This window comes from Hordeum vulgare, chromosome 5H, assembly GCF_904849725.1.
Source record: "Hordeum vulgare subsp. vulgare chromosome 5H, MorexV3_pseudomolecules_assembly, whole genome shotgun sequence".
Lineage (NCBI taxonomy): Eukaryota > Viridiplantae > Streptophyta > Magnoliopsida > Poales > Poaceae > Hordeum > Hordeum vulgare.
Genome location: NC_058522.1, coordinates 491,351,831 through 491,366,431, shown reverse-complemented (window position 1 = coordinate 491,366,431; position 14,601 = coordinate 491,351,831).

Below are 14,601 nucleotides of genomic sequence, written 5' to 3'. Positions count from 1 at the left end.
CTAACTCCATCACCTCTGAAGCAAATCACATATGCTGATAAAGGTAAAAGCAAGGTATTGGGACTTGGCAAAGTAGCTATTTCCAAGGATAGGCATATGGACAAAGTGATGCTTGTTGAATCCCTTGGTTTTAACCTCATGTCAGTCTCGATGCTTTGTGATCTTGATATGATTGTTATATTTGGTAGATATAGATGTGTAGTTATCATGGAATCTGACAGATCCAAAGTCTTCGAAGGTGTAAGAAGAGGGGATTTGTACATTGTTGACTTCTCTACAGGTCCTCAACCAGCCACTTGCTTACTAGCAAAAACCTCAGAAGGATGGCTGTGGCACAGAAGACTAGGTCATGCACGCATGAGGAATTTGCACACACTTGCAAATAAGAAGCATGTCATTGGCATCGAATCAGTCAAATTCCTCAAGGATCATCTCTGCGGTGCTTGTGAATCTGGGAAAATGACCAGATCCAAGCATCCCTCCAAAACCATCATGACCACTACACGTCCATTCGAATTGCTTCATATGGATTTATTTGGACCTACTCACTATGCAACACTAACCAATGCAGCATCTCTATATGGCTTTGTCATAGTTGATGATTATTCCAGATACACCTGGGTGCATATCATAGTGTATAAAACTGAAGTGCAAGAAATCTTCAAACGATTTTCTTCAAGGGCCTCGACGAACTTCGGCATCAAGATCAAACATATTAGGAGTGATAATGGAACCGAGTTCAAAAACACTGGTCTTGATGATTATCTTGATGAACTTGGTATTACTCACGAATTGTCTGCTCCTTATACTCCTCAGCAGAATGGTGTCGTCGAAAGAAAGAATAGGACTCTGGTTGAAATGGCAAGAACTATGCTTGAAGAATATCAGACTCCTCGTCGCTTCTGGCCTGAAGCAATCAACACTGCATGTCATATCATCCACAGGGTATATCTTCACAAATTCCTCAAGAAAACCTCATATGAACTCCTCACTGACAAGGAACCCAATGTAAGTTATTTCAAAGTCTTCGGTGCAAAATGCTGGATTAGAGATTCTCATCATAGCTCGAAATTTGCACCTAAGGCACATGAAGGTTTTATGCTCGGTTATGGAAAGGACTCGCACATCTACAGAGTCTTCAACAACTATCACAACAAAGTTGTTGGGACTGTAGATGTGCGGTTCGATGAAACTAATGGCTCGCAAAGAGAGCAATTGCCTTCTGATCCAGATAAGCTGTCTCCTGAGGAAGCAATAAAGCTTAAGCCTACTGAAGACATTGTTCCCACTGAGGAAATTGGTGAAGAAACAATCCCCATCGCTGATGAAAGACAAGAAGATGCTCCTGAGGAAATTGCAACAACACCACTTCCTCAGCCCAGACAAAATCCTCAACCAGCACATCCGAGGATTGCAAATGAAGTAGAACTTGACAAAATCCTCAACGACATCAACGCGCCAGGTCCTCTCACTCGCTCAAAAGCTTCACACTTAGTTAACTTTTGTGGGCATTTCTCTTTTGTATCTATCACATAACTCTCAAAAGTAGCTGAGGCTTTTCTGGAACCGGAGTGGATCCAAGCCATGCAAGACGAACTTCTCCAATTCAAGCTGAATGACGTATGGGAGCTCGTCAAACAACCAGATCCTCGCAAGCATAACATAATCGGCACCAAGTGGATTTTCCGAAAAAAGCAAGATGAGGACGGTCAAGTGGTGAGGAATAAGGCACGACTTGTAGCCCAAGGCTACACCCAGGTTGAAGGAATAGATTTCGATGAAACTTTTGCACCTGTTGCTAGACTTGAAGCTATTCGAATTTTACTTGCTTATGCTAATCATCATAACATCATCTTATATCAAATGGATGTGAAAAGTGCATTCCTCAATGGTAAGCTTGAGGAAGAAGTATATATTGCTCAGCCCCCAGGTTTTGAGGATCCAAAGAATCCAGACAAAGTCTTCAGACTCAAAAAGGCTCTGTATGGTCTCAAGCAAGCCCCTCGGGCATGGTATGATACATTGAAGGAATTCCTCATGAAGAAAGGCTTCAAACCTGGTTCACTCGATCCAACTCTTTTCACAAAATATTATGATAATGAACTGTTTGTATGTCAAATATATGTTGATGATATCATATTTGGCTGTACTGACAAAAGATACAGTGATGAATTTGCTTATATGATGAGTGAAGAATATCAGATGTCTATGATGGGAGAGCTGAAATTCTTCTTAGGTCTTCAAATTCGTCAACAAAGCAATGGAATCTTCATATCACAGGAGAAATATCTCAAGGATGTTCTGAGGAAATTCGACATGCATGAATGCAAAGGTGCCAAGACTCCAATGCCTACCAACGGTCACCTCGGCACTGATGAAAATGGTAAAGATTTCGATCAGCAGGTATACCGTTCTATGATTGGTTCTTTATTGTATCTATGTGCATCTAGGCTAGACATAATGCTCAGTGTTTGCATGTGTGCACGTTTTCAAGCAAAACCGAAGGAATCACACCATAAGGCTGTGAAACATATTCTTCGATACTTAGCTCACACACCAACACTAGGATTATGGTATCCCAAGGGCTCCAATCTTCATCTGGTAGGGTATTCTGATTCAGACTATGCTGGTGACCGTGTGGATCGCAAGTCAACATCTGGCACATGCCATTTCCTCGGAAGATCACTGGTTTGCTGGTCCTCAAAGAAGCAGAACTGCGTATCACTCTCCACTGCCGAAGCTGAGTACATTGCTGCTGGTTCTTGCTGTGCTCAATTACTACGGATGAAGCAAACCCTCAAGGACTACGGCATCAACATGAAGAATGTGCCTCTCTACTGTGACAATGAGAGTGCTATCAAGATTGCCTACAACCCAGTACAGCACTCGAAGACCAAGCACATCCAGATTCGTCATCATTTTATTCGGGACCATGTCCTCAAGGGCAATATCCTCATCGACCATGTGAAGACTGATGATCAACTGGCTGATATCTTCACTAAGCCCTTGGATGAGAAAAGGTTTTGCAAGTTGCGGTGTTAGCTAAATATCTTAGAGTCTTCAAATGTTTTGTAAAAACATGCACACATCCTAACACTTATGCAAAGTTGATGACTTAGATGTGCAACACATGATGAAACGATTTTCTTCAACCAATGAAGAAAATCACTCTGAATGTGAAGAAATTAACGAAGAAATTGATTCTCAGGGCCCTACGACAATTGTACGCGGCGTCTGTAATCAACATTCTTATATGGTGGGTAACGCCACCGCCCAATGTGAAATTCCTCAAGTTGATTTTCTTCAAATGATCAAAATCCTCACAATGCATTGTTCTTCAAAACAGTTGTTCTTAATTGTGATGATCAATTGCAAAATCTTCAAAAACACTTGATGACTTTCATTTGCCTAGGTAGACTGTGATTTCCAGTCCTCAACAGCATTCACTTATTGCTATTTCTTCAAGTTGATGTTTCTGCTAAGTGAATGTGATCGGACCCTATTTTCCCTCTATGCTATACTTATCCAGTCTATTCAATTCCTCATATGCGTTCTACTTGAAACTTTGTTCAAAATCCTCACTGCATCCTTGCCAGCTGATGATTTTGTAACGAAAATCCTCAAATCTTCGAAAAATGGTTTTCTTCAAAGGAACAGTAACTGAACCCCCACTTCCCACGATTGGATAGCCACGATCTCCACTATCTCCATCGCATCGTACGGGAGCTACACGTGTCCTACGGAGACGCAGAGGCAAGGGCTATTCGGTCCAAAACTTTCGCGCCAAACAGTAACTTTCGGGCTATAAATATGTCCTTAACCCCCTCGGTATCGTCTTCTTCGCCTCATCGCTCTCCTGCCACAGCACACCGGACCCTAGCGCCACCGCTGGAAGGCTTGACGCCGGCAAGGAAGAGCTTCACTGCCTCAACCTTCTCGCCGCCAGGATCACGCCGAAGACGGAACATCTACGTTCGCCGCCGCCGTAGACGTCCTCTGCTGCCAAGTTAGGGTGCATTGGACACTTGACCGAAGAGCCTCTCCATCACCACCTTTTTGTGTTCTTCGTTCGCACCTTCCACGGTAATTATATCCCATTTTTACAACAGATTAGATCTAAAATTTTACCTCTCCCATGTGAAATCTGTTTTTCCTCAAGATACGATGCGCACATGATTCCTCAAACACTATCCATCACCAGAACCATTGATGAACTATCTAAGCATCTAAGATTTTCACGAGATTCCTCAATTGTGCGAATTTTCGGATCTGTACAACTCTGGAACCCAAGAACAGAATGCTTAAGCAAATTCCTCAACCACTGGTTATATTCCTCAAACTGTCAAACTTTTCCATTTTCTTCAAATTTGAGAACGCATATGACCTCTCCAAATACCTCGCAACTATACTCTGTTCACAGGTACACACATGTCAGCTGATGAATCTCTCGGTTCTCATCACATTAACTCATTTGCAGCGTTTCTGGAAGAAACTCTTCAAGGCTCATCAGAATCCTCAAGAGTTCAAAATCCTCAGATAATTCCTCGTCTGAAGAAAATGGAGGAAGAAAGGAAACAGAGGGGAGGAAAGAAACTGGAGCAGAACACAGCTGTGGACATTCCTGATGACATATACCTGGACTACTGCACGCCTGATGATGAACCTGAGACTATGCCTAAAAGAAAGATTAGGCTGCAGAAAATTGAACGCAGATGGGCAAAGGAGTGGAAGGAGTACAGGTTTGTGACTCCAAAGTATGCGAAGAAATTCGCTTTGAAGCCTCCTGGCAGAAGGGCCCCACTTGAGGATCATCAAGTAGCTCATCCCTCAAGTCTTATGACACTTGATGACTACCCACAGGAAAAAGAAAGGCATCTGGCCAAGCTCAAGAAGCAAGCAGAAACAGAGTGAAGAAATTTCATGAATCCTCAGCTGCTGCCTCCGGTGCTGCTCATTCCTCGGCAGCAGAAACCTCAGGCTCCGAGATTCCTCAACCAAAGCCTGTGCCAACAAAGCCAAAAGCTTCAAAACCCCAAGAGAAGTTTGCACAGACTTCTGTCACAAAACCCTCAGCTCCAAAACCCTTGGTTCCAAAACCGTCAACACCAAAACCATCAGCGCCAAAACCCTCAGCACCCATCTCATCTACACCAAAGTCCTCAGCTCCACCTCCAAAGCCAGTACAGAAGAAAGTCGTGAAGACTACGACTGCCAGCTCTAGCTCCTCACTCCCAGCTGCAACTAGCTCGGAGACAAAATCTTCAACACCCCATGTGAAGACTTTGGCAACTACTGAACCTGCACCTCTGCCCAGCCCAAGCAAAATCATCACAGTCCCGTCTGCATCAGAGGGCAGTGAAGAATATGATGATGAAACTCTGGAAGCCATCATTAGGAACAAGCAAGAAAGGGTAGCACAAGCATCAGGCAGTGCTATTCCTCTGGCGATGGACCCAAAGGTCCTCCTCGATTTCATCAATGTGTGGTATGAAGACCCAAACACACCCATTGATGATTTGAAACTTCCTCTTGATGTCAGCCACATGGTGGTTAATTTCATAAACGAAGCCAAGTGGAAGGAACAGAAGGCCAAGCAGGCAAAGATTGCAAAGGCCAGAAAGGAGAAATTCCTCAGGCAAAATGTTCTCAAGCTGACGCCTGAAGCATTGGTGTCCACCCAGGCAGGGTTGCAAGTTTTGACTGACAAGTGTGAGAAACTGTCAGATCGCACAAGCATCAAAAGCAATTTCATCAAGCTAGCCACTAGTGCTGTTGATGACTACAACAGACGTCACCCCGCACCAGCACCAACTCCTCAGCCCCTGGTTGAACAGCCAAAAGATGCATCTCCTGTTGAGGAGGAAATTCCTCAAGCTGAGGAATAACACCAAGAGCGTCGTGCTGATGAGCCAGCCATTGAAGAAATCATCACTGAGACCGCTCCTGATGAAACTGCAAATCCTGATGAAGCTGCTACTGATCCAGCTGCTTCACCAAAGCAGGCTGATGACTATGTTCCAGCTGGTTCCTCAGTGCCAGCTGAAGAATCTGTTAAGAAAACACCTTCACCAAAAACTTCAAAGGTGAAGAAGTTAATCCCGTCTGCATCAGACGCGAAAAAGACAAGGGCTGCTGAGAAGGAAGCAAAGAAGAGAAAAGCTTCCTCAGCAGAAGAAAAGATTGAGGCAAAACGCCTCAAGGAAACTGAAGAATCTGCCCCACTGGACCCGGTGCATCTTAATGTTGCACCCTCATTTGAAATGGTCGTCGTTGGTGACCACACTACGAGGGCAGATGAGGAAATGAAGGATGCTTCCTCTGAGGAGCATACAGATGAGGAAATACAAATTGATGACAGTCCTCAACCTCATATTCCTCAGAAAGAGACCACTGAAGCCTCAGCCGAAGCAGCTGATGAATCTGCTTCTGCCAGAAAGTCAGCTGATGAAAATCAAGCTGAAGAAAATGTCCAGTCTGAGCAGGCTCCTCACACTGAACAGGCTGACCAAACTCCTCAAGCTGAGAAAGAAGAAGAAATTCCTCAGCCTGATGCTCAGCCAGAGCACGAAATTCCTCACCCTGAGGAAACTGCTGAAGAAAATGTTCCCGCCCCTGACAATGAGTTCATTGTGCTCAACCCAGAATCTGCCATGGTTGTTTCCCCTCCCATTCCTCAGCACAATCTCAATCCAGTTCAGCGCCTGCCATTCTCCAAGAGGCCAAAGTTTCAGAAAGAAAATTTCTTTGAGGAACGCATGTATTTCATCGGAGAGAATCCTTATGACAAGCCTCAAATGCGGCATCTGAAGTTTTGGACAAGGACGCTGATGAACTACTATGCTTCTGTGCTCTGTGGACGCAACAAGATATTCCAGCACAGGCACATTCCTCATGCTGAACTTGAAGAAATTCCCTGCATGGAACCAGTCCTCAGTGTACTACATGATGCAGGTTTGCTCCCTATGTGCTCCGACATATCAGATTGGAATAGTGAGCTAATTCTTCAGTTCTATTCAACTCTGCACATCTCGGGCAATGCTGATGACATCAACACTTGGGTGTTCGACTGGATGACCCAAAATACTCACTACAAGGCTCCAGCGTCTGAACTCCTCAGAGAACTGCCCGTACCAATTCCTTCAGAAGGGGCAGTGAAGCTTTATGGTGAGCGTGAGCTGCCAAATGGAATGATGGAAGTCCTCATGAAGCCTTTGGCTGCAGGAAAACCCTCAAGAACCACATTCATCGTCCATGAGCAAAAGTACACACCCCGGTCTGTCTACCGCATTCTCTGCAGTGTGCTAGCGCCAATCAAAGGCCATGATGATGACGAAGATGTCGTCGGCCTCATGAAGAATATCCTCTTCAACATCATTCACGGTATCCCCATGAATATCCATGATTTCTTCTTGAGGACTTTGGCTGACAATGCAATGTGCCCATATGATCACAAAATTTATGCACCATGGATCATGAGATTCCTCAGGACAAGGACAGGCATCAACTTTCACGCAGATTTCCAGAACCATGTTGGTTATATGCCTCCTATCCGAGTCAACAAGAAGACTTTCGAGCCTATTGAGGGAAAAGGAAAGTCTGTAATTGATGAATGAAGCAGGCCTCTTGATGGTCAATTTAAAGAGCCAGATGAATATTCCTCATGGGACGATACTGAGACTCGTCCACCAAGCCCAGTTCCTCCTCGCGTGCTAACCACCAGAGAGCTTCTTCTCAGTCTTCATCAGAAGGTGGATCACAACCACAAATGGGTCAAACGCCAGTTTGGTGCCATTGTGAAAACCCTCACTGAGACACAGAACAGTGTGAAGCTTAATCATCACTATTTGCATGATGTTTTTGATCGCACCTGGGCTACCCTTGCACATTTGAAGACCCAGACTGAGCTTGAAGAATTGAACTTTGAGCAGGACTTTGACTGGTCGTGGCCTCCCAAGAAGAAGTTCAGGCCCATTCCTGTGCCAGATCTTGAAGACAGCTCCTTCTCGTCATTCCGCACCGCCGAATCTGATGAGGAACAACTCGACACTGCAACAGGACCAAGAAAGAAGACTACCCCCAAGAAGCGCCAAGGATCTTCATCAACCGCAAAGAAATGAAGTCTTCACGGGCGTTAGTCCTCAGTTTGTCCCTTTTTGTCACTTGATGACAAAGGGGGAGAAACTTGAGAGTTAGTCTTCAAACGGGATTTATTTTTGGGGCTTATGAACTATATTTAAGTTACAAACTCTTGGCTCTTCTGAAGTTTTTATGTAATGAGTTGTAACTTAAGCCCGATGGTACTCTGACGCTTTTGAACGTTTTTCTTCGCATGCTTATTCCTCAAGTTTTAATGCACGCATGATGAAATTTGTCAGATACCATTTGCCATCATGCATCCTCATTTTCTTCATATGATACGTTATATGTATGCATGATTTACAAGATTCAGGGGGAGATCTCCATGATATAAATCATCAATGTGCATATGCTATAAAAGCAAAATCCTCAAGGTATGCACATCTTCAGGGGGAGTCTCTGTGAATCTTGTTTTCAAATTCCTCAAATGAGTATTTACACTTCATATTTTTGATCCCTGTTGAAGACTTAACCTAATTGTCATCAACCACCAAAAAGGGGGAGATTGTAAGTGCATCTAGTGCCCCTTAGTGATTTTTGTGGTTTGAAGACTTATAGGTTAAGTATCTAATGTGTTTTTAAGTTTACACAGGATCTATAAGTCATTGAGGAGTTTGAGATATTTGAAGAACATCGACCCCTAAAAATATATGTCTTCAGTTGAAGAAATTGGTCTGAAGCTGAAGAAATGAATCGCGGAGAAATTGCGATGAAATTGATATTCCTCATGAAGATATTGATATTGAGAAGACCGGTGGTTCCTGAAGAAAATCATTCTGAAGAAATTGAAGCGTGAAGATTTTCGTTTTCTGTTTTACTTTCTTCGCATTTGATGAATAGGAACACCGTACTATTAAAGGGGGTCAAAGTAACACTATGGAATGGATTTCCTCATGATGCTCACCCCAAGCCAAATCCTACCAAAAGCCTCAAGTGAGGAATATGAGTGGCATGAGGACTCTCATAGTTGAGAGTCCCGACCGTTTCGATAAGCCACGCCAAGTCACTGATCTTATCCACTCCAACGGTCATATTATTTAAGGGCATTAATGTCAAATCATGTCGGGATGCTCCCAGGCTATATATAGCCGCCCCCCACAACCACTAGCTGGTTGGCTGCTCCATTAGAAACTGACACTTGTCATAAGAGCAACCCAATTCCTCAGAGCTTTCGAGAGTAAATCATTAGTGAGGAAATACACCACCCACCGAAACCACAAACCAAACCTAGTGATTGAGCATCACTGAAGAAGTTGTTCCTGTGTGGGACTGAAGCCTTTTACCTTTGAGGACTGTGCATCCTCCAGACGGTTAGGCGTCATGGTATAGAGCAATCCAGCAGTCAATTGTGGATCGCCGGGTGACCGAGTTTGTGAGGGTTTGGAAGTCTGCCCCGAAGACTTACCACGAGTGTTGGGCGAGGACTGTGTGTCCTTAGCTCAAGGAGAATACGGTAGGGACTGTGTGTCCCGGGACTGGGTGTCCTTTGGTTTAAATACCAAGCCGCTCCAAACCAGATGTACAACTGTCACAGCAGTTGGAACTGGGTCATCAACAACAGTCTTCACCAAGAATCGGGTTCTAATTCCTCAACTCTTTACATTCTCTGTATTATGTGTTGATGACTTTCAGTGTGACTGTTTGAAGAATTTTCTGAAGACTTTCTCTGAATTTCCTCAACCCCAAATTCTTCACTTGAGTAAATCATCATCTGTATTCTGCGTGCCTGCTTGCTGTGCAATCTGTTTTCATAATCTTCACTCTGTAATACTGCTATTGTGAACGATTGCACAACTGATCCTTAACTGTTTCCGCTGTAAGTTAGTCATCAGTGAGGAATTTCCTCAAAAGGAATTTCCTCAGTGATGAAATTCTAAAAATCTCCTATTCACCCCCCCTCTAGTCGATATAACGCACTTTCAGTTCTTGATAGTGGTTGTACACATCACATGACTGGTGATAAAAGCTTACTGATGAATATGCCACTAACTCCATCACCTCTAAAGCAAATCACATATGCTGACAAAGGTAAAAGCAAGGTATTGGGACTTGGCAAAGTGGCTATTTCCAAGGATAGGCATAAGGACAAAGTGATGCTTGTTGAATCCCTTGGTTTTAACCTCATGTCAGCCTCGATGCTTTGTGATCTTGATATGATTGTTATCTTTGGTAGATATAGATGTGTAGTCATCATGGAATCTGACAGATCCAAAGTCTTCGAAGGTGTAAGAAGAGGGGATTTGTACATTGTTGATTTCTCTACAGGTCCTCAACCACCCACCTGCTTACTAGCAAAAACCTCAGAAGGATGGTTGTGGCACCGAAGACTAGGTCATGCAGGCATGAGGAATTTGCACACACTCGCAAAGAAGAAGCATGTCATCGGCATCGAATCAGTAAAATTCCTCAAGGATCATCTCTGCGGTGCTTGTGAATCTGGGAAAATGACCAGATCCAAGCATCCCTCTAAGACTATCATGACCACTACACGTCCATTCGAATTGCTTCATATGGATTTATTTGGACCTACTCACTATGCCACACTAACCAATGCAGCATCTTTATATGGCTTCGTCATAGTTGATGATTATTCCAGATATACTTGGGTGCATATCATAATGTATAAAACTGAAGTGCAGGAAATCTTCAAACGATTTTCTTCAAGGGCCTCGACGAACTTTGGAATCAAGATCAAACATATCAGGAGTGATAATGGAACCGAGTTCAAAAACACTGGTCTTGATGATTATCTTGATGTACTTGGTATTACTCACAAATTGTGTGCTCCTTATACTCCTCAGCAGAATGGTGTCGTCGAAAGGAAGAACATGACTCTGGTTGAAATGGCAAGAACTATGCTTGAAGAATATCAGACTCCTCGTCGCTTTTGTCCTGAAGCAATCAACACTGCATGCCATATCATCAACAGGGTATATCTTCACAAATTCCTCAAGAAAACCTCATATGAACTCCTCACTGACAAGAAACCCAATGTAAGTTATTTCAAAGTCTTCGGTGCAAAATGTTGGATTAGAGATCCTCACCATAGCTCAAAATTTGCACCTAAGGCACATGAAGGTTTTATGCTCGGTTATGGAAAGGACTCGCACACTTACAGAGTCTTCAACAACTATCACAACAAAGTTGTTGAGACTGTAGATGTGCGGTTCGATGAAACTAATGGCTCGCAAAGAGAGCAATTGCCTTCTGATCCAGATAAACTGTCTCCTGAGGAAGCAATAAAGCTCAAACCTACTGAAGACATTGTCCCCACTAAGGAAATTGGTGAAGAAACGATCCCCATCACTGATGAAAATCAAGAAGATGCTCCTGAGGAAATTGCACCAGAACCACTTCCTCATCCTAGAAAAAATCCTCAACCATCTCATCCAAGGATTGCAAACGAAGTAGAACTTGACAAAATCCTCAACGACATCAACGCGCCAGGTCCTCTCACTCGCTCAAAAGCTTCACACTTAGTTAACTTTTGTGGGCATTTTTCCTTTGTATCCATCACAGAACCCTCAAAAGTTGCTGAGGATTTTCTGGAACCGGAGTGGATCCAAGCTATGCAAGACGAACTTCTTCAATTCAAGTTGAATGACGTATGGGAGCTCGTCAAACGACCAGATCCTCGCAAGCACAACATCATCGGCACCAAGTGGATTTTCCGAAACAAGCAAGATGAGGACGGTCAACTGGTGAGGAACAAGGCACGACTTGTAGCCCAAGGCTACACCCAGGTTGAAGGAATAGATTTCGATGAAACTTTTGCACCTGTTGCTAGACTTGAAGCTATTCGAATACTACTTGCTTATGCTAATCATCATAACATCATCTTATATCAAATGGATGTGAAAAGTGCATTCCTCAATGGTAAGCTTGAGGAAGAAGTATATGTTGCTCAGCCCCCAGGTTTTGAGGATCCAAAGAATCCAGACAAAGTCTTCAGACTCAAAAAGGCTCTTTATGGTCTCAAGCAAGCCCCTCGGGCATGGTATGATACATTGGAGGAATTCCTCATGAAGAAAGGCTTCAAACCTGGTTCACTCGATCCAACTCTCTTCACTAAATCCTATGATAATGAGCTATTTGTGTGCCAAATATATGTCGATGATATCATATTTGGCTGTACTGACAAATGATACAGTGATGAATTTGCCTACATGATGAGTGAAGAATATCAGATGTCCATGATGGGGGAGCTGAAATTCTTCTTGGGTCTTCAAATTCGTCAACAAAGCAATGGAATCTTCATATCACAGGAGAAATACCTCAAGGATGTTCTGAGCAAATTCGACATGCATGAATGCAAAGGTGCCAAGACTCCAATGCCTACCAACGGCCACCTCGACACTGATGAAAATGGTAAAGATTTTGATCAGCAGGTATACCATTCTATGATTGGTTCTTTATTGTATCTATGTGCATCTAGGCTAGATATAATGCTTAGTGTTTGCATGTGTGCACGTTTTCAAGCAAAACCAAAGGAATCACACCATAAGGCTGTGAAACATATTCTTCGATACTTAGCTCACACACCAACACTAGGATTATGGTATCCCAAGGGCTCAAATCTTCATCTGGTAGGGTATTCTGATTCTGACTATGCTGGTGACCGTGTGGATCGCAAGTCAACTTCTGGAACATGCCATTTCCTCGGAAGATCACTAGTTTGCTGGTCCTCAAAGAAGCAGAACTGCGTATCACTCTCCACTGCCGAAGCTGAGTACATTGCTGCTGGTTCTTGCTGTGCTCAATTACTACGGATGAAGCAAACCCTCAAGGACTACGGCATCAACATGAAGAATGTGCCTCTCTACTGTGACAATGAGAGTGCTATCAAGATTGCCTACAACCCAGTACAGCACTCGAAGACCAAGCACATCCAGATTCGTCATCATTTTATTCGGGACCATGTCCTCAAGGGCAATATCCTCATCGACCATGTGAAGACTGATGATCAACTGGCTGATATCTTCACTAAGCCCTTGGATGAGAAAAGGTTTTGCAAGTTGCGGTGTTAGCTAAATATCTTAGAATCTTCAAATGTTTTGTAAAAACATGCACACATCCTAACACTTATGCAAAATTGATGACTTAGATGTGCAACACATGATGAATCGATTTTCTTCAACTGATGAAGAATGTCACTCTGAGTGTGAAGAAATCAACGAAGAAATTGATTCTCAGGACCCTACGACAATTGTACACGGCGTCTGTAATCAACATTCTTATATGGTGGGTCACGCCACCGCCCAATGTGAAATTCCTCAAGTTGATTTTCTTCAAATGTTCTATTTCCTCAAAATGTGTTTTTCTTAAAAACAGTTGTTTTTCATTGTGACGATTTATCACAAAATCCTCAAAAACACTTGATGACTTTCATTTGACTAGATAGACTGTGATTTCAAGTTCTCAACAGCATTCACTTATTGCTAATTCTTCAAGTTGATATTTCTGCTAAGTGAATGTGATCGGACCCTACTTTCCCTCTATGCTATACTCATCCAATCTATTCAATTCTTCATATGCGTTCTACTTGAAACTTTGTTCAAAATCCTCACTGCGTCCTTGTCAGCTGATGATTTTGTAACGAAAATCCTCAAATCTTCAAAAACTGTTTCTTTAATACCCAGTAACTGAACCCCACTTCCCACGATCGGATAACCACGATCTCCACTATCTCCACCGCATCGTTCGGGAGCTACACGTGTCCTACGGAGACGTAGAGGCAGGGGTTATTTGGTCCGAAAGTTTCGCGCCAACAGTAATTGTTTGGCTATAAATATGTCCTTATCCCCCTCGGCATACTCTTCTTCGCTCTATCGCTCTCCTGCCATAGCAAACACCACCGAACCCTAGCGCCATCGCTGGAAGTCTCGTCGCCGGTGAGGAAGAGCTTCACTGCCTCGACTTCTCCGTCGCCGGAACCACGCCGGAGTCGGACCATCTTCGTCCGCCGCCGCCGTAGACATCCTGTGTCGCCGAGTTAGGGTGCATTGGACACGCAACCGAAGAGCTTCTCCACACACCTTTTTGTGTTCTTCGTGCGCACCTTCCAGGGTAAATAAATCCCATTTTTACTGCAAGTTAGATCTAAAGTTTTACATCTTCCATGAGAAATCTGTTATTCCTCAAGAATCGATAAGCACTTGATTCCTCAAACACTGCTTATCACCACATCATTGATGAACCATGCTAAGCATCTAAGATTTTCACGAGATTCCTCAATTGTGCGAATTTTCGGATCTGTACAACTCTGGAACCCAGGAACACTATGCTTAGGCAAATTCCTCAACCACTGGTTATATTCCTCAAACTGTCAAACTTTTTCATTTTCTTCAAATCTGAGAACGCATATGACCTCTCCAAATTCCTCGCAACTATACTCTATTCACAGGTACACACATGTCAGCTGATGAATCTCTCGGTTCTCATCACATTAACTCATTTGCAGCGTTT